Raw genomic sequence first — 22338 nt, forward strand, 5'->3', positions numbered from 1 at the left:
GAAGTGGATGCTCACAGTCATCTATAAGATGGAACAGAGGGCCCCCAATGGAGAAGCTAGAGAAAGCACCCAAGGAGCTGAAGGGGTCTGCAACCGTCTAAGTGGAACAACAATATGAACTAACCAATACCCCCAGAGCTCATATCTCTATCTGCATTTGTAGCAGAAGATGGTCTAGTCGGCCATCACTAGAAAGAGAGGCCCCTTGGTAGTGCAAACTTTATATACCCCAGTACAGGGGAATGCCAGGGCCAAGAAGTGGGAGTGGGTGGTTAGGGGAGCAGTGCAGAGGGTGGGTATAGGGAACTTTCGGGATAGCATTTGAAATGTATATAAAGAATATATATATAAATACATAAATAAATTAAAAAAGGAAAACATAAGCATTGCTAACAAATCCTTAGTCAACTTAGCCAAAGGAAGAAAGAAGACCTGAATTAATAAATTTGCTTATTAATATATAGGCCATAGACTATGGACCATTCCATTCAGGAAATAATAAGGATGTGGATTAAATACCTATATTAGACAATATTAGAATTCCTAATATGTGTGGGAAATTTTCATGTTGCCTATAATACATTAAATACAAAATAAATAATTTTAAACCAAAGGAAAGAGCTACATGTCTCACACATTAAAAAACCAAGGACCAGATGAATTCACCATAGAATTTTAACAGAATTTCCAAGAAATAATAACAATACTTATATTATTCCATAAACTATACAAGAGAGGAGTGATTGCACTTTATTATAATGGTTCCACCATTGCTTTCATACAACGAATAAAGACACCATTTAAAAAGAAAATTACAAATGGATCTTCCTGATGTACAAAGATGTAAAATCCTCAATAGACAACTGGTAACACAAATTCAAGATTATATCAATATGAGCATTCGTTATGACCTAGCTGGCTCCACTTTTGAAATAAAGAGATCTTTATAATATGCGTATATACATATGTGATTATGAGTCACTTGGGAAATAAATGCTGATAAAATAAGTAGACAGTTGTTAAATGAATGAAACACCCCAACCCTGAGAATAATGGAGCCACCAGAGGGTGCTGTGAACCTTCTCAGAAGTCTTCAGAGATCTCACATGTTCAAATTCCTTGCACCATGTACAGCTGCTCACTGTACCTTTACAGTGTTATAGCAGTTGCATTCTGCCAGGGAGCAAATGCACAGCACAGAACACAGGGCGTCCCTTTATCTACCTCTGACAGTGTAACTGCTCTGAGGGCTGAAGACCATGTGGTGGAAGGGATTCACAGCTCATGTCTACCTATGGTGCACATATGACATCCACTGCATTAAGATTTCACAGGGAAGAGCACTCTTGGTTGTGATATGTTAGAGAATTATACATAGCATATCTGTAAGTATCACACAACTTAGATATTAGACTGTGGATGTTTTAATAGAGGCAGAGATCAGGTGAGTTGCATGCATAATGAACATAGCCTGTTGGCCATGGTGACTGAGTGCCTTTTAACCAGCAGGGGGCACTGTGGGGCAGTCTATGTTTACAGTAAACTAATCATTTACAGAAAGGAACCTGGCTATAGAAAAGATGCCATCTGCTCACTGATTAGGAATCAGCAGCTGAAACTTCCCTAGCCTGGAAGAGTCCTTGATGCATACCTTCTCTTTGCTCTGCAGGCACTATCTCCTGACAGGTCCCCAGGGTATAAATCAACCTCCATCTTCCTAAGTGTTTGTGAGTTGAGTATTAGCACTAAGACTGGGGGAGGAGCAGAGGTAATCATGAATGGAAGCACATTGCAGGAAAGCCTCTGGGTCTGGCATGAGGAAGGGATACAATGAGAACCTAGGCAGGACCTCTACATTCTAAAGGTCAGGATCAGTGTCCCCCATGCTGTGGTGTATATTTGCCCTTCTTCCTGCTCTTCCCTCAAGTCACAGGTAGGGATGTACACCAGCTCATCTCCATTCCTACTCCATGTTCCAGACCTTGACCAGCAACCCATGGGAACATCTACTGTGGTCTCCACTACACTTATTGTTTCCATGCTCCCCCTGCTAAGCTGTGCTGACTCAGCTGCCCTCATTGTTTATCTTCTGGAGCATTTGCCACACTCATTAGGAGCATGGGCAGTGGCTTCACTATGGGAACGCTGCTTCTCTGCTTTCAGTAGAACCCAGGGAGATTTCCCTAAAATCTCATGAACAGTTATACGGACTTCCCATGCTTCCTCAGGGGGCTTCTGTCAATACTTGGATCCCAAGTGTCCTCAGAATATACAGGGATATTGTTTCTGGGATACTGCTGAGAATTATTACCGTATTATGTGTCATGCAAATGGGGCAAGGTAGTTCACATCACAGTGTTTTAGTAAGTGAAAAAGATGAGAAGAAAAATCTTAGGTTTACATACCCAGTGTTTCTTGACCACCATATACTAATAAATTTCCAAATGGAAAATCTATAGTAGTATTAAAAAGTCTGTGAATAAGGAAAGAGATATGAAATTATTTTTCCTATAAGAAAGATATAACAGAGATATTCCCAGGAAGACATGGAAAGATGTCATAATTGAGTCCAAGGGCATATGTCATTTTGTATGAAGCCAGTAGCTAGAGTGTCTACCATTATCACTATCAGGGTAAGGGCTGGAAGCAGGGTCAGATCCTATCCATGTGTTCATACCAAAGTCAAATTTAACTCCCCAAACCATAGCTATTCTGAAATTTGCCTTCTCCATCTCTTCTGTCTGGATCCAATGCATTTCTTTTTATATTCCAAGTATGCCTGTTTCTTATTTTAACTCTAAGTTTTTCTCTCTGTGTCTGGATTTTAGAATTACTCAATAAAGGTGGTCTCTTCTTCATAGTAAGAGGCCCTCATGTATTTTCCTGGGATTCAGTCAGGGCTTTCCTGGCTATACTTCCAGATCTGATATCAAAATCCCTAATTCCAATTCTAGTCATTGTCTTAGAAATGACTAAGTATGTTACATGAACCAGAAGCAGAAGCCATGGAATGTGCATTATATTTTTTGATTTGATAGTCATATATTGAATAGGTATTGAGAGAGTGGGCAACCTTGCCTTGGTTTTGATTTTAGTGTAATTTGCATTGGTTTTCTCTCCAATTAAGTTGATATTGGCTATAGGCTTGCTGTAAACTGCCTTTATTATGTTGAGGTGTGTCCTTTGTATCCTTCATCTCCCCAAGACTTATATCATGAAGCGATGTTGGATTTTTGTCAAAGGCCTTTCCTGCAACTAATGAGATATTCATGTGGTTTGAGTCATTCAATTTGTTTATATGATGGCTTGCATTTATCTATTTATATGGGTCAGATAATCCCTGCATCTCTGAAATTTGATCAGGGTGGATGATATTTTTCATGTGTTCTTTGATTTGTTTGTATTTATTGAAAAAATTTGCATCAATGTTCATAATGGAAATTGGTCTGTATTTCTTCTTTGTTGGTTTGTTATCTGGTTTGAGTGTCAGGGTAACTAACAGTGGTTTTGTAAAATGAATTTAGCTTTGTTTCTTCTGGTTTTATTTTGTGCAATAATTTGAGGAGTATTGGTGTTAATTCTTTGAAAGTTGGTTTGAATTCTTGATTAAAATCCTTTGCCTTGATATTTATGGGGTGTTGGGAGACATTTATTGACTACTTATATTTCAATAGGTATTACAGATTATGTTTAAATTGCTTATTTGATCTTGATTTAACTTTGACAATCTTAAGTGTTTTACAATCTTATGGATGTTCTCATCATAGATTGAGAAAGAAACACATTCCATGATTAAACACAGATGAGCTAGTTAGCAAATCCTAGTGTGCACTGCCAATGAGATCTCCTATATCCATAGTGTACTGGAGGTCTAAGGTTGTTGCTACCACTAAAGAAAGGACCAGGGGTTGGAATCTTAAAAATCAAAAAGTGAAGAGAATCAGGGCATGCTGGATCCAGTGGTCATGACCAAAGGAATTGAGGTATAGCTACTATGTGAATCCTCTGTTTAGCCATAGACAGTGCATTCAGCACCACTTAAGCCCCCTGGCTTCTCTACCTCCATCCCCTATATTCTTGTCTCTCATGCTACCAGGGATGCAATCTTATTCTCTGTTTAGGCTGTGATCTATGCCCTATGAGTGGGTGCTTGAGACCAATATATGGAACAGGAGAGTAAAAAGAGGTACTATCTGGTATTTACCCTGAGGAAATAAGAAGAATATGCTCTTGTGTAGACCCAGGGCAGAATTTGTTATAGGAGACTTGGATGCTGATAGAAGTTAAACTGTGAAGGGGGAAAACAATTGTAGTCATTGAATGGGATTTCTAGCCCAGGGCAAGAACTGAAGGGTCACAAAGCACACCACCCAGAAGACTGCCGATAGCAGGGCTCAGGTGGGTCAGGGCCAGAAGAAGTTCAAGTACAAAAGACTATTCCTGGCCAGATTTACAAATTTGAAAAGCACCAGCATGAAATGAGATGCAGCTAAGTATCTTTTGGGTCTTTTTATTGTGTAAAATCACAGGGCCACTAATGATCAAAATGGACACTTAGAAATTTTCTAAGGCCAACATCAGGACCATCATCCTATTGCAGCAAAATCCCCAGGAGTAAGACAAAATTAACTCCCAAGTATTTTGACTTCTAGCCCAGGCCCTTATATCTGATGAGTCAGGCAAACATCCAGGAAAATAAGATATATGTCTGTGGTCACACAAGGTGTTTAGTGTAGAGTGCTTCTGGACAATGGACATGCTCACATGGAGGTTATTTTCATCTACCATGAAAATACCATGAAGAGCCTTACCTCATTTCAAGGGTATAGAAATTAAATAGTTACAAGATCAGATGTTGATAGGGTCTGAGCTACAGGTAGTATGGCTTGTAGTAAAATAATAAATTGTCAAATGTGTGGAAGGTCAGCAGCAGAGAGTTCAGGATAGTCCGGAGGACTGTTATTTCTGTAGAAGGTGTTGGTGGACATCCAGAGATATATACTGCTCCAAGTTCATCAGCTCTTGACCCTATCTAAGCTACACACTTTCTATTGGTAAATCTGTTGCCTCTTCTGTATGAGGTTTTGATTAAGAATAAGTCCCAGAGGATGGATTTGGAGATTGAAAGAGATGTTATCTGCATTGTGCTTGACATATGGGGCCCCTTACTAATCCCAGCCACTATTATAATCACCTAGGACACTGCCTAGACCTGTTCTCTGATTTTTTTTTATGATATTTAACTATTAACATTCCTACTTTGAGCATCACCCTTCCAGTTTTCCCAATGAGGATGTCAGAAAGATCCCCAGATCTCATATATCTTGGAAATCATAGAATTGTTATAGGCTAGGGTTGATTGTGGAGGTAGGATCTAGGCCTGGTAAGATAGAAATGTCTCAGTTACAGAGGATAAAATGAGAGATAGGACAAGGTGTGTGTGTGTGTGTGTGTGTGTGTGTGTGTGCACGCGCGTGTGTGTGTGTGTGTGTAGGGGTGGACCTATTTGCTTTTTCTAGCTTTGCTCAACAAGATTTCTGTTGGCCACTTTGGAAATCCCCAAGCTAAAGTTAGTTCTGTGTTGACTGAAACAAAAACTCAAGGTCACAAAAAGAGAGAAATAAACAGAAGTGAAACCAAGCTGATGGTAAGCAAAGCATGACAAACAGAACCAGGTGTGGCCCTCGAGAAGGAAAAGGCCATTTTGATTGTAGTTGAATGTGTCTCTCATAGGTAGGATTATCAAGTCGACATTACATCCTTTAAAATCCAAGCAATAGTCCTAAGGCGTGATGCTGCCTTCCATCTGGCTTCATCCTCACATTCCAAGCTCAGCCTTTAATATTAAAATCCTGGAAGTCCAGGGCAAATGAAGTTTTAGAATCAACCACTTGTCACTTTGCATGTTAGCAGGGTACCAGAGAGGAGTTGACTGGATCAGAACTATGGAGTTCCGTCTCAATTTCCTAACCTGGAAAGAAATGGATAACTGAGGGAACAAGCACAAAAACCTCTGTTACTTGAAATTCTATGAAAATGACACATGATTTCACTCCTTCATAACTTTGTCTCCTGTGTCCACAGATTGGGACTTCCTCCTCATGACCAGAAATTCTGCTTTCAGGACTTCATCATGGTGATGTCACATGGCCTAAGTGACATGGAGACTCAAACCTAGAGTTTACTTTTTAAATGTTTATTATTTTGTTTGATGTGTGCGTGTTTGTGTGTGAAAAAAAATTGGGGGCCACTTGTATGTCACAGTAATCATGTGGAGGCCAAAGACCAACTTGTTAGAGTTTATTTCATCATTGAGTCTCAGGAAGTGGATTAAAAGGAATGTTTACTCTGCTGAGCCATCTCACTGGCAACCAGGGTACACTTTTAACAAGAAAATTATATACATGATCTAACTTTCACAGGGTCTAAGTTGCCTTGGAGAAGGGGCTGGATGGATGTCTACAGCAGTGAAGAGGGACCCATGGGCATGTGAGAAGGACAACATCTCATCTTTGTTTAATGACATTATTTCTTACAGAGAATAGTCTAGAAAGAGCCACACCAACACACTTTCAGGGTGTTTTCTAGGATAAACTAGATTTTTTTATTAAAAAATTAATTTTATGTATATGGATGTTTTGTTAACAAGTATGTCTGTATCATATGCATGTACGTTGCCCAAAGAATCCAGAAGAAGGCATTGGATCACCTGAACTGGAGCTATATTTGTGAGTTATTATGTGGGTACTGTGAATTGAATCCAGGTCTCCTGAAAGAGCAGCCCATCCTCTTATCTACTGAGCCATCTCTCCAGCCCTGAAATTTGTTTCTACATGTTTTCTAGATTTTCAAAGAATATGTTTTATAATTATAAAACAAAAGCATGGGGTGATTTAGTAGTCATTATTCTCTTTTTGAGAAAAGCTGACAATGCATCTGTAAAAGCATGGATACTGTGTTACTTTGAAGAGGTTAAAAGGTGAGCTGTGAGCTAGGCACATGGGTTTATTAATATAATTCCAGGACTTGAGAGGCTGAGACAGGACCAACTATATAACAATATCTGTCTCACATAAATATGTGTGCATATACATAATTTCATGAATATGGATATGAGGTGTGTCTGTATGCCTTTTTCTGTGCCTATACTTATCGTCTGCATCTATGGCTAACCACTGTGGATACCTGTGGAGCAGAAATTTAGGTTATATTGGTTTTCAATTTTTATCTACGTAAAAATATAACATCATATTTTTGGCAAACTATGAGAAAGAAATTTTATATTTTTTAGTCTTTTTGCTCTTGGTCAGTTAACACTAGACAAACATTTATTTCCTGTCTGTTCACATATTTACTAGAAGAACTCTGTTTTTGGTGTTACACTGAAAACAAGACAGAAAACCGTCCATCTTAGTCTTAATCCTTAAATCAACATTCATTGGCTTGATTGATTATCAGAGAGATGTGGAAAATTATCCATTGTCTTTGTTTACCTACAGTTTGCATGGCCTAAGAAATTTTAGGAGACTTTCACCTATGTCTTCATTTGGTATCTGTTCTCTAAGCATCATGAAGATAGCCATCATCATTTTTTGTTCACTTCCCACTTCTTTATCCAGTTCTGTGAGTGTAATATTATAGTCTAAAACTAAACTAAGAGAAGCTGAACCACTGCTGTTCTGAACCACCCTGCCACCTTCTTCCTCACATTCCTCTTCCAACGGCCACATTGACCTAAGTAAAGCTTTTGATCTAAAAAGATTAGGAATGTTTCAGGTCTCTAAATATTTCATTTCACACTGAGAAAGCACTCAATGGCTCTCAATAAGTAGTTTAAAGAATGGGAAAAAAGAAGATGGAAGTAGGAAGGATAAGAGTGGTGGGTGAATGAATGTATAAGTGGGCAATTGATTAATGGAAGAATGAATGGAAAAGTTGACGATTTACAAATGCATTGATGTGTGGACAGATGAAGAGGTGAATGGTTGGATGCATAGTTGAGTGATAAGGGAAAGGGTGTATGAAAAATGGATGATAGATTCACAGATGGATAAAAGATGGTTTATGAATAGAGGGCTAGATGGCTGAATGACTAGGTGGTTGAACAAGAAATGCTTGAATGAACAAGTAGTTTTTAGAGTTCATAACTATGTGGATAATTGAATGAATGAATAAATTAATAACTGACTGTAGGGTGTCTGTTTAATATCGTAATCATGAGAACAGAAAACTGGGAACTCTTTATAAAGACAACAAAATTAATATTTAAGTTCAAATTTCAGCTCTAATTTTGTTTTGGATATGACATAGGCTATTTCTTTAACATATAAGATTTATCTCTACTGTAAAATAGTGGTGTCACTGCCTACCATATCTACAAAATGCTTAAAACATGTTTGCACAAAGATGCAGTGGGGTTTTCTCAGGTGAAATGTAGGCATTACCAAGATCTGGGAGCTCATTAGCGGACTCCACTAGGAATGGGGTTTAAACTATGAAAAAACCTGATGATTAGATCCCAGAATGGCCTTGTTTGAATATTGGATCCATCTCTTGCATCTGTGTTTGTCCTCTCTGCACACTTGTATGTGGTATGGTAATGGTGACAGTGACATCCAAACTCAGACTTATGTAAGGTTTAGGTGGGGTAATGGTGCACTTTAGTGAAGAAATGATGGAGTCAAGGCCTTGGTCACAAAGAAGCCAAATCTCTTTACCCTATTCTAGGGTGCACTGAAGTCCATAATTTAGAGAACTGATTCAGAAATTCAAACCTGGGGAAATATGAAATATTAAAAGGGAACTGCCCTTTTCGAGACTGTGTTTTGTGGGGAGAATTAGGTATCTTCACAGGAAGAAGAACCACTGTGCTCTAATCTAAGACATTCACTTTGGAGACTGATCTTCAAACCTCATGCAAGTGCACTCTATTTAGGACACAGCAGTGTACAGACTTCTGGCCCTCTGGGATATTCTCCCCTCCTAGAATCAAGTATTAAATTGGAATGGCATATTTCTGATAGTTACTGTTCTCTGGATCAGCATTTCCTAGCAGGGACCATATTTGCATGGTGTAGAATGATGGTGGAAAAACCTCCAACCTTTGCTTTAAAGACAATTACTTATTAGAAAAGGATTTAATGAAAAAATGCTGGGAGAAAAAAAGAGGCAGAACCAAAACAGTCTTGGCTCATTCTCCCAAGAAATGAAAAATATGTAATTCATAAGTGCATACTAACAAAAAACAAACAAAATGAAAATATTGCTGAAACAAAGGTAATGAATGTTATTACACAGTAATGAAACATGCTGATGGCCAAAGGTCCTGGTGAAAATCTTTTAGGAAGGATACCAGCAACCTTAAGAGATGGAACTCTTCCATCACTACAGCCTTCCCAGAAAGAAGTTAGTTGCCTTCAACGTCTCCACACTCCATGCCCAGGTGAAGGTGTTTATTCTGTTTTCTCCTAACAGAACCTTTTCTTTTTTGGCCTGGCTAAGTTCTTATATTGATGGAGGTTAGATTAGGCTGGTTATATTTACTGTGATTTGGTTCTTTCTGTATTTTGTGTCCTTGACATTCATTTATATGGTTGTATTGCTCACTGTCAGTGCCACAAGAAGTGCCAGCATACAGTTCTCAACTCTGGTGTCCATTAGGATATGAGGGTTTGTTCTCAGGAACAGAGCACCAGTGATACCAGTCAGAGGCTTAGTGCAAGAGTTTTTCTTGGGACACCTGTCAAAGCAAAACACTTTGTTTATCTTGGTTAAAAAGCATAGATGGAGTTAGAGAGAAAGTTTAGCATTTATAACCTGCAGTTGATTTCCAGCATTCGAATGATGGCTCACAACTCTGTAAATCTTATTTCCATGGAACTGTTATCCCACTCTGACCTCCATTGGCAGTGTATGCACATAATACACAGACATGCATGCAGGCAAATATTCCTACACATAAAATATAGATAAATAAAATATGCCTTTGATATTAGCTATCAATTGTATTTCATTTCTTGGTTAGTAGGATGATTTATTATCTACGTCCCTTTTTCAGTGTGAGGGACCTATCTGGCTTAAACCTGTACAAGTCCTATACACATTACCACAATTTCTGGGGTTCATCTGTGAATGTGAATCAGTCTTGTAGTGTCTGGAAGATACTGTTTCCTTCAATTCATCTGTCTTACACAGTCTTTCTGCCCTTTCTTCCACATAGATCCCTGAGCCTTGAGGGAGGAGTTCAATGATAGCCTTTGGCAGAGAGAAAACCTATTTTCTACAATTGAGAGTCATTGGATATCAATCACACTCAAGGGTAGGAACCATGGTTAGAAGTAGTAGACCAACACAAAATGAACTCCATAATACTGTGAAAGTGTCTTAGGGAACAATTATTGTTTCATTTTGTTTGATTTTTGGCATTTTTGTTTTATTGGTTTTTTTCACTTGTTTTGATTTTCATTTTTGTGTTTTGTGTTTTTTGGTGAGGGAAGAGACAGGAAAAAACAAAATTTGGGTAGGTAAGCAGGTGGGGAGGTTCTGCGAGAAGTTGGAGTAGGAGAGAATTTAATTAAATGATATTGTATAAAAAGTTAAATAAAAATAAATAAAAACCTCAAAAATTAAAAGATAAAATAGAGATAGCTTAATGTGTTTTTGATCACAAAAAGTGGTGAAAGGTTGTTTTAAAATACAGCATAAAATGTAGGATGAAGAACAGTTCCCACTCAGCCTAATGGTCTCACTCTTGTATATGTTTGAGTCTTTCCTAACCCAACCTTGCTTTAAAATCAGTCTGCACAGACATCAATGCAATAATTTGTTACGCAGTTCTTAAGGTAGGCAGCAATTAAATGGTGTTTCCATGAGATGTGTTTCTAATTTTAATATTAGTTACTATTGCTAAGAATACAACCTCAGTAGCCCTGAATTAAAATTCAATGACAAATGCCGTCAACCTTAAATCCAGCTTTGCACCGGGAACTGCTGCTGTCTCCCTTTCCTCTCTAACACTATCCCCATAATATCATACAAGTCTCTCCCAAACTTCCTCAAGTTTACACCATCCTATTATCTCATCCCCAGCATACATCCATTTGGACTATACCAGCAGATCAAGACAAGGAAACAGAGCCCATTCATCCTTCCAGAGGGCCTTTAATATTTCAACATAGATGAAATACAAGAAAAATACCTTAAAACCAAGTGTATGAAGATGATAGAGGTATTAAAGAGGAAATTAATACATACATTTAAGAAAGCCTAAAATCATAGCACACACACACACACACACACACACACAGACGCACACAAGCACACAACCCAGAATACAAGACATGGAAGAATCTCAGGCATTGAAGATACAATAGAAGGAACAGATACATCAGTCAAAGAAAATCATAAATCTAAAAACTCCTAAAACAAAACACCCATGAAGACTGGGGCACTATGGAAAGACAAAACTTAAGAACAAAAGCAATAGGGGAAGAAGAATCTTAAGTCAAAGGCCCAGCAAATATTAAAAAAAAACATAGAAACAAATTTTTTTTCTGATCTAAATTAAAAGATGTCTATAGGGGGAGGTTCTGTAATTGTTTCTTGATTGGGTCAATGAAGATGGCAGAAGCCAATCACTGGGTGAAGATATAGAGGTGGAATTTCTGGATCCCAGAAGGAAGAGGAGACAAGATAAAGGGGCTTTTTGGCCAGGCTTGGGAGAGAGGAACATGAACCCTGGGGACTGTTAGAACCAGTGGTGTTATCTGGCAGAGAGGAGCATGGATACCATATAGACCTGGGAGCTATTAGAACTGGTTGTGGCCTCTGCCACTGCAAGTATTCTGATATAAGATAGCTGATAAGTTTAGGACAATAGGAAAATCCAGTGGCTGTGTTATCTGGCTGGCTTAAAAATAGTAAGGCTGTCTAGCGTTTTCCATCTGCAGTTACTCAGGTGGGCAAGAGAAAGTGGGCTGCTGGGGTGGTTGGTCAGTGGAATGAGAGTGGTAGCTCCAGGCATTCATGGTTGTTGGGAGGCCTAGCAGAACCAGCTGGAGGAATGGGCCAGATGGAAGTGGAGCCAGTGGTGGTGTGATCTTGGAGGTAAGTTGTGAGGGGCCATGGCACTGGGAAAGGAGACCAGACTAGGAGCAAACATGCTTTTTAAAATCATAAGGAATAGATGCCTATAAATGTACAAGAGGCATATAGAACAGCAAATAGATCAGGCCATAAAATAAAATTCTCCCACTAAATAATAATCAAAAATCTAAACATACAGAACAATGAATGAATGAATGAATTTATATCCCAAATGTTGTCTCCTCCTGGCCCTCCTTACAGAGTATCTCCCCTATTTTTCATCTTCTTCTTCTCTGACATGATGAGACCCACTAGGTATCCCTTTACCCTGACACATCAAATATCTACAGGATTAGGTGCATCCTCTCCCACTGAGGCCAGACAAGGTAGTCCTGTTGGGAAATGGATTCCATGGTCAGGCTACAGCTTTAGGGACATCCTCAGCTCCAGTTACTTGGAGATCGATCCACTTGGAAACTGAGCTGCACATCTGCTACAAATGTGCCTGGGGCCTCAGTCTGGCCTTTATCCTTTTTGCTTGGTGGCTCCATCTCTGTGAGAGTTCCCAGGGGTCCAGGTTTTTTTCTCTGTTGGTCTTTCTGTGGGGTTCTAACTCCTTAAGAGCCTTCAATTCTTCCTTCAACTCTCCCATGGGAGTCCTTCAGTTCCATGCAATGTTGGCTGTGGGTATCTGTATCTGTTTCAGTCAGGTGTTGGGTAGAACCTATCAGTGGATAGTTATGCTAATCTCCTGTCTACAAGCATAACAGAATATCATTAACAGTGTCAGGGACTGGTGTTTGCCCATGAGATGGTCTCAATTTGGACCAGTCTCTAATCCAACTTTGTCCCATTATTTCTTTTAGACAGGACAAATTTTGGGTCAAAAGTTTCATGAGTGGTTTGGTGTCTTTATACCTCCACTGTGGGTCCTGCCTGACGACAGGAGGTAGCCTTTTCATGTTCCATGTCCCCACTGTTAGGTATCTCAGCTAAGGTCATCCACATTGACTCCTGGGAGCCTCCCCCATCCCAGTTCTCTGGAACTTCCTAGAGATGCCCTCCATTCCCCCACCTTTGGCAGCTGCAGATTTCAATTCATTTTTTCTGTTCTCCTGTCTTTCCCCATACCTGTTCCTGACACCCCAATTCTCCCCCATCCCCTCTCCAACCCAGTTACCTCCTTCTTTCTGCCTCCTATGACTATTTTATTACCCCTTCTAATTGAGATTCAAGTATCCTTGTATGAGCCTTCCTTCATGTTTAACTTCTACGGGTGTGTGGAGTATAGTGTGAGTATCTTGTAATTTATGGCTAATATCCACTTACCAGTATATACATACCATGCATGTCCTTTTGGGTCTGGGTTTGGGTTACCTAGCTCAGGATGATATTTTCTAGTTCCATCCACTTGCCTGTAAAATTTATGATGTTCTTGTTTTTAATAGTTGAATAGTATTCCATTGTATAAATGTACCACATTTTCTATATACATTCTTCTGTTGAAGAACATCTGGGTCGTTTCCAGTTTCTGGATATTATGAATAAAGCTGCTATGAGCATACTGGAGCACATGTCTTTGTGGTATAGCTGCATGTAGAAGAATGCAAATAGAACCATATTTTTCACCCTGTACAAACTCAAGTCCATGTGGGTCGAGGATCTCAACATAATATTGGATACACTAAATCTAATAGAAGAGAAAGTGGGAAGTATGCTAGAGTGCATTGGTACAAGAGACAATGTTGAGTGTAATATCATGCTAGCACCTTTTGCTCCTGGAGGTGGGCTGTGCTACCAGCCCCCACTTGGCTTACCTTGAATCCTCAGACAAACACACACATACAGTTTTTTTTTTTCTTTATAACTTGCCTTCTTGGCACAATTTGTGGGCACTGATATCTCCTGCCTGGAAAAGTGTGCCCTTACCAGTTTATTATCTCCCTATCTCCACTTGTCCTAAACTTCACTGGCTAGTCCCACCTAGTCCTGTCAAACATCCCTAGCCACCTGCCTATAGTTGTGGCCATAGACTCCTGCTCCCCCCTGAGACCTCACATGGTTGCTCTGTTCATCTCTCCTTCCTTTCATCTGTCTTTTCTTCCTGGGACCCAGAAGTCCTGCCTGTACTTTCTACCCAGCAATTGGTCCACAGCTTTCTTTACTGACAAATTAAGAACCAATTGTGAACAGGACCTTAGCATCAGAACTGCCCTTCAGACAATTTCCTGGACAGAACGCCAAATGGCTCAGGTTCTAAGAGCACCAATTGATAGATGGGACCTCATGAAACTGAAAAGCTTCTGTAAGGCAAATCACATTGTCAACAGGATAAAATGGCAGCCTATATATAGGGACATGATCTTCACTAACCCTACATTGACAGAGGACTAATATCCAAAATATATAAAGAACTCAAGAAGTTAAACTCCAACAAACTAAATAGCCCAATTAAAATGGGGTAGAGAGTTAAATAGAGAATTTACAACAGAGGAATCTTGAATGGCAAGAAGCACTTAAAGAAATATTCACCATCCTTAGTCATCAGGGATGTGTGAACAAAATGACCTTGACATTCCACTTTACACCAATCAGAATGGTTAAAATAAAAACCAGCACATGCTTATGAGGATGTGGAGAAAGGAGGACACTCCTCCCTTGCTGGTAGGATTGCAAACTTGTACAATCACTCTAGAAATCAATCTGGTGGGTTCTTAGAAAACTCGTAATAGTTTTACCCGAAGACCCAGCTATACCTCTCTTGGGCATATTCCAACTAATGTTCCACTGCACCACAAAGAAAGAATTTTAAAAGCTGAAAGGAAAAAAGATTAAGGAACACATTAAAGCAGACCTATTAGAATTACACATGATACCTCAATGGAGACTCTAATAGCTAGAGGTCCTAGACAAATGTTCTGTATACTCTAAGAGACCACAGATTCCAGCCCAAACTACCATATTCAGTAAAAATTTCAGTCAGTATAGAGAGATATAATAAGATATTTCATGGTAAAGCCAAATTTAAAGAATACCTATCTACAAATTTAGCCCTATAGAAAGTGTTATATGCCGGGCAGTGGTGGCGCATGCCTTTAATTCCAGCACTTGGGAGGTAGAGGCACATGGATTTCTGAGTTTGAGGCCAGTCTGGTCTACAGAGTGAGGTCCAGGACAGCCAAGACTGCACAGAGAAACCCTGTTTAGACCCCCCCCACCCACAAAAAAAGAAAAAGAAAGTGTTACATGAGAAAGGCCAACCTAAGAACATTAACTGCACTCATAAAGACACAGGCATTCAATAATTTCATACCAACAAAACCAGAAGGGAAACATGTATACACACACACACACACTACTACTACTACTACCACTACCACCACTACACCACAACCTGCACCATGGCCAAAATAACAGGAATCAGTAATTACTGATTATTGATATCTCTCAATATCAATAGTCTGGATTCTCCAATCAAAACACACTGACTAACAAAATGCATGGAACCTTCCTTCTGCTGCATCCAAGAAATATACCACAACATAAAGGATAGAGTTTAGGGTAAAGTGTTGGGTAAAGATATTCCAAGAAAATGTATCTAAGAAGTATGCTGATATAGCTATTTTAATATATAACAATATTCAATTCAAACCCATACAAATCAAAAGAGATAATGAAGGACATTATGTACTAATCAAAGGAAAAAGCCACCAACATGACATTTAAGTTCTTTTTTTTTGTTGTTAACAGATAAGTTTATTATACAATGTTAAGGGTTTAGTTAGCCAAAACTAAAAAAATTATGTGACTGTCTACTGCAAACTTCACCTTCACTTCCAATCATTTAAAATGACTTGACTAAAACATGATAAAAACCATATAAATAATACCAAGTCTTTTAAAACTGGCATTCCACATGCTATTTCTTGGCATAGGTAATCTTCATGGCATGGGATCGCATGATCTTAAATCCTTAAAGAGAACCTCTGGCAGCTCCAGCCTGCCCATCATTTTCAAATTCTACAAATGCAATGTTATACCTCCTTGGTACCAAACTAACTTCCTTGAAACCAGGGAACTGGTTTAATGCACAGATAACATTGTCTCACTCATCTCTTCTGGTAAGTTGTTAAGGAATAGGATTTAGTTTCAGGTAATCAGGGACCAGAGGATTTGGTGCTGCATTTCCTTGGGTATTAGCTGAATTTGTTGGTCTCTGAACAGCCTTTGTATTTGCAGCTGCTGCAGCCTGTTCCATGGTTTTAGCTTTCTTTTTTCCTTGTCAGTAAAAGTGCCACACATATCAGAATATGTTTTTGTATACTGAATTCTCATTGGTTTACTGTAAAATTGAAACACTTAGAACTTTCTCAAAGCATTTGTGGACATCTCCAGTCCCTTAATATAACAATCACCTATTCCCTCAATGGTCTTTAAAGGTACAATATACCATATGTCCAAACTTAGAAAGCAGGACATATAGGTATCTATTCACTTCTTATTTTGTAATTTTGTCATGCATGTTGTTGATATAAATTGTGAGATTTGTTCTGATATCCATGTTTGGATGAAACCCTTCAAATAGCCCAAAGCCTGTGCTTGTTGCTTGAACCCTGTCATTTCAATTTTTAACATTTATGCCCCAAATAGAAAGGCACCTTCCTTTGTAAAGGAAAGACTACTATAGCTTAAGTTACATATTGACTCTTACATACTGATAGGGGGAGACTTCAATTCCACACTCTCAGAAATACTGGAGCTAACAGACATAATAAACATATGGATCTAACAGATATTTACAGATTTAAGAAAGTTTTCCCATGCTCATGGATCAATAGGATTGACATTGTAAAATGGCCATCTTACCAAAATCATTCTACAGATTCAATATCATCCCCACCAAATGGTAAGACTTCCAGTAATTTTTTCATTGTTCATCATTGTTTTAACTATCCTTTCTTTTTCTATATGTTGAAAACTGTCCTTTTAAGGTCAAGGAAGGATTGTGTTGGAATTTTGATGGGAGATAATGTCAGGGCAATACAGCTGGGTTTGAGGGGGCATTTGAGGAATGATATTGAAACCTAGTGTAGTAGAAACCTAAAATATATGAATGTGGTTGTACTGAGATCCTCTTATATTGGAGGATATGGAGTCACAACTGGCCAATTCTTTTCACCAAATGAGGCTTCCAGTAGCTGGATTGAGTTATATTCAATTGCGTTGTTGACCAAGGAGGTCCATTGGAAATCACAAGTCCTCCAAAATAAACTAGGCTGTTCCTAAAATAATGGGCTGATAGTGCCACCCCTTGCCAAAAGAAAATAGCAACACAACTCACTGAACATGGAGAAGTTGAGCTGATATCCATATGGAACCTTCATCCCTATGTTCTAGTCTTTATGCTGTGGGAAGGTACTCTACAGGGTACTAAAAGAGAAAGATAAATGCCAAACCAGTAAAAAAAAAACCCTTTGACTTACAATATATCCTGACTGTAAAATATAATAGAGCAGTGGTGGCACAGAACTTGTGGGAGTAGCCAATCAATATCTGATTTGACTTGACTTAAGGATTGCTCTGTGAGATAATACCCACACATAACATTGCTAGGGTAACCAAGAACCTAGATATCCCAGATATGTAAGGTAACATCAAACACTACTTATCTAAGAAATAAGTATCAGTAAAATGACCCCTACTGATATTTGAATATATTCATGGGTCAGTGCCTTATTCTGTCTGCATCAGAGAGGATTCCTCCATCAGCAGATGGGAACAGATGGAGAAACCCATAATCAGACATTACAGGGAGAGAAAGTCTAAATGGGATGTCTCCATCAATTAGTTCTCCTCACTACTCAGGGAACCCTGCTGAAGTAGAAGCTGAAAGAATGTAAGAGCCATCAGAGATGGAGGACATAAGAACAAGGTCCTCTGGATGAACCAAGTAAGGAATAGAGACTGAAGCAGCAAGCAGAGGGTCACCATGGGTCTGAACAAGTTCTTTTGCCTATATATGATAACTTACAGCTTAGTATATTTATGTGATTCCTGAGTATGAGAACAAGTAGGTCTTTGACTCTTGTGCCTGCTCTTGGAGCTCTTTTCTTCCTGTGGGGTTTCCATGTCCAACTTCGATATAATGGTTTTGCTTTATCTTACTATATTTTATTTTGTCATGTTTGGTTGTTATATCTAAAACCCTGTCCTTTTCTTATGAGAGACAGAAAGGGATTGGATTGGGAGTGAGATGAGGAGGATCTGGGAAGAGCAGAGGTAATAGAAAATACAGTTGGTATATAACATATGAGAAAAGAATCTATTTTCAATAAAAAACAAGGAAAAACCAATGACAAATACATAATAGAGATATGTGGATAATGGAGATTGTATTTCTGTCATTCACACAGACTAGAGGAACCTGAGCTGTCTCATACTTAGAGACACACAATTCCAACCACAGATAAGCACTTTTGGTCCCATCTTACAGGTATTCTGTTCATGCTGCTTACCATTCTGGACAAGATGCAGTCAAGACCCCTAAGCTCCACCTCATTTGTGGGTTCTACTACTGACATTGGATTGCCCTTACAGATCAACTTTGAGATTACTAGATCATGCTTCTCTAAAGTTTTAAAACCATTTAGCAGTCTGACATCTACAGAACATTGCCCCTGCTCAGAGCCATGGGGATCTCTAGCATCCTAAGAATATTATGCAGGACATCAGACCACTGTGCTTCCACCTATTACACCTGTATCACCATTGTTCTCTGAAACTCAGGGAAGAATGTTGCTACATGTGGACTGAACTAGGTCCCATCTTCATTCTTGGTGCTCCACTGATATCTGCTTATTCCTAGCACACTGTTCCTTTCATGTGACTTCCAACACTTAGCCTTCCCATTCAAGGACAGAACTCAGGACCGTGGTTCTACAATAACTTCACATAGGTTCAACTAGGAGATAAGTATTGAGAGAGGTGACTGGAAATATTACCTAAAATTGGTGGTCCGGGGACAGCTTCATTTGCATATAGTGATTACAATCTCTGTGGTCAAGGCACAGAAAAGGGTTTCTTCCTTACAGCCCTACCTAATGATAGACTCTTTAACTAGGATTCAGACATCAGACTAATTGTTCGTGGGTGCATAGCTTTGATCTAGGATGGGGTGATCCATGGATTCAGTGCATACAGCTTGTTACCCCCAAACAATCATGGTCCACATCTTAGGACTGGGACTATTTTGACTTCTGTGTTCTTTGTTCCATGATATTTTTTACAACTGTTCACGAGTTTCAGAATGTGGTGCCACCATACAGTATGGAGAGCTGATGAAGACCTGAGCCAGGGCCATGTCAAAGACATCAATTCCTCAGACCCATGGAAATGGCAAGGTCTCCCCCTTTTCAGGTACAAGGTGATGGAAGGACTTCTATTAGTCTGTGTACAAATGTTAATTGTATGTTCAAAAAGTACCAACAACAGCTTCTTCCTCCCTGACTACTGCAACCAAGACTTGTGCCTTATAGGAATTTGCTATTAAGAATTGCTAAACCTGCTTCCTCGTTTATCTGTACACCATAAAGTTACTTTTGTCTCCTCAATTCAGATGTATAAGATCAATAATGAGGGTTTCTTGGAAGCTGTATACCTTCATGAGAGCACAGGACCCTCCAAATGTCAGCTTTTCTGTATGTGTAGCTATGTGCATCTATCTTCATTTCTTCATTCCCCAGGCAAGTCAAGTTCAAAATATCCAAGTCATGGCAACACAATCACTAGATAGAAATACCAGTCCCACACAACCATTTTGCTGAGAATGCAGCAACAATTATCAGACTTAATAGTTGCTGATTAACTGGATACTCAGTTCTGTTTAGGTCCTGAGAACATGGTGGCTTACAGGACACATCTGTAGAGCAGTGCCAGTGGATGACATAGGACAGGAACAAACACATGATGCTCTAATAGATGATACTATACACTCTGAAGAGGGAAGAAAATGACACTAGCTGTATGTTCACAAAGAGATACAGACATCTTTAAATAAAGGAGGAATGAATGAGCAGGTACTTGGGGAGGAGTGTTCTTAGCAAGAGAAACTCCAATTACAAAGAACCATGGATGTGAGCATTGAAGAAAGACATAGAACAAATGAATGGAACGAGCATCCTCAGGACCTTGAAGACTTGACCTTAGCATGATGTATTTTGTTTCCAGCTTTCAGTTTTATCCCAAGGAATACATGTGGAACACACCAGCCTCCTGAATTTCTAGAATTAGATTAATTCTCCCAGGTCAGATGGAGTGAGCTAAGTGGCTTCCTGTGCGAATAGAAGATATAAAATAGGCTTCTGGTGAATGACTACTTGGAATTGTCTAGTTCTTCCTTTGCTGTCTTCCCAGTAAAGCCTTGTATAGCAGTGTTCCTTAAACACACAGGCTGTGGTAGACTGCTCTAACCTGGATATCTGGAAATCTGGGCTAGTATATACATGTGAACTCTGATATATTCTCTCTCAGAGTAGAAGGACCAATTAACAGTTAACCAAGCATGTAGCCCATGCTTGTGCCTATATATTACCCTTTCCATAATTATTTCAGCATTTAGTGAGAACCCAGGTAAAACCCAGAGTTGTCACTCTGAGGTCTTTGAACTTCTCATTACACGTTATCCTTCACTTTGCCTTTTCCTTGCATGAGTCCTATGTTTGCTGTGTTATCATTAGGTGATTCTTCTGTTACACAGGTACCATTGCATCCTTTGGTTCTGCATGGATTTGAACTCTTCTTCGTTCTAAGGGAGGGCATGGAATCCTCTAGAGCCAAGGATGGAACTTTGAGCATAGATTGAAAAGATACTGCAAGGATATCACCTCAAGGTCTCCATCTGCAGCTCCACGCTCTATTTCTCATATTGAAGTTGCCCAGTTGATAGAAAATATAGGTGATTTGTCTCTTATTTTCATTTGGAATATGTGAGCATCTCTTAATTAGAGTCACTAACAAGGCTTCTTTTATTAATAAATGACAGAATTATAATAAATTTAAAGAGTTCTCCAATTATACTAATGTTCAAAGAATAAACATCTTTGCCATATTGAGTTATTGAATCTTTGAATATTTTTATATTATCATTAATAGTTTTTAATAAAAATAGTGGATGCCTAGAAATATTACTATATTTTAATAGGTAGTTTACTGATAGCTTAATGCAAATAAAAATTTTATAATAAAGAATATCCTTTTCTATTAATTTCTGGGCATATAAAATTTGTTAAGTTTATGGTTTGAAATCAGATCTGAGAAATTTGCTGTATTTTATTAGGTGGTATACATGCTACATATTTGTGAGATTTCTTATCTATACTAAGTAGCAATTTTATTGGTCCTTTCTCAATTCCTGTCTCTTTTGTTTCACCTCATCCCTTTTATACTTGCAAGGAAGACAATGGCCATGGGCAACTTGTCTTGCTGGAGTTTTGAAGCATTTTTTTCTATGGAGTGTAGTGTTTGTGATAGGATTCCTTCATAATTCTCTCACCAGATTAGGGAATTTCCTTTATGTTTCTTGTAAAATATGAGTTATTTTATTAGATATTGGGTCCTTAACAATAGTATTCTGCCTTTTTAAATACTGTCATTTGTGTAGACTTACCTACTTGGAACCAAATTTGTTTTTGTCTAAGTCTCAGTAGCTTGAGAATCCAGGTGTGCCACTCTGCATTTAGGATTCTTACTGTAGGTGGAATCAAGTTGGTCCTAAAGGTATATTTTGTAGTGTTTCACAGATGTACCTTATCATCACAAGTTGTTGAAAAGAAATGTCTTTTTGCTGTTATCCAACAAGTCAGGGGTCCTTTTGAAGCAGGTGTTATTATGAATCTTTCCAGGATATAGGAGCCTCATGTTGTTTGTAAGCACAAAAGAGAAAGGCATTTTATAGTACACCAGGAACTACCTCTACAGCAGTATTAGGTGGTGCTGGTCTGCATATGAGAGCACAGTAGGGGAGAAAGGTCTTATGGGGTTCTGGCATGGCCAGAATGACCAAAATGTTACATCTCTAAGGGGAAGACAGAGTAAGGCAGGCTGCTAGGCCTCTTCTGCCACAGCCACTGCCTCAGAATTGGTGGCAGACAGTGAGATGCAGCAGGCAGATAGGAGTCAAAGTCGAAGTCAGTGCCACTGAGCAGGAAGTGGCTGTAGTCAAGCACACACATTTGACTTATTGGGTGGGATCGAGGT

The 22338-nt window shown here is 39.0% G+C and overlaps 1 protein-coding gene and 1 pseudogene across 1 annotated transcript in view; one reads left to right on the plus strand and one right to left on the minus strand.

The window, feature by feature from the left end:
- The window catches only part of LOC110311252 (protein HIRA), an 844395-nt gene that overhangs the window by 124933 nt on the left and 697124 nt on the right, over positions 1-22338 (plus strand). The gene's annotated exons all lie outside the window — the stretch shown is intronic.
- LOC110311261 lies at positions 16004-16645 on the minus strand (annotated as a pseudogene).

Source organism: Mus caroli, chromosome 16 (genome assembly GCF_900094665.2).
Source record: "Mus caroli chromosome 16, CAROLI_EIJ_v1.1, whole genome shotgun sequence".
Taxonomy (NCBI): domain Eukaryota; kingdom Metazoa; phylum Chordata; class Mammalia; order Rodentia; family Muridae; genus Mus; species Mus caroli.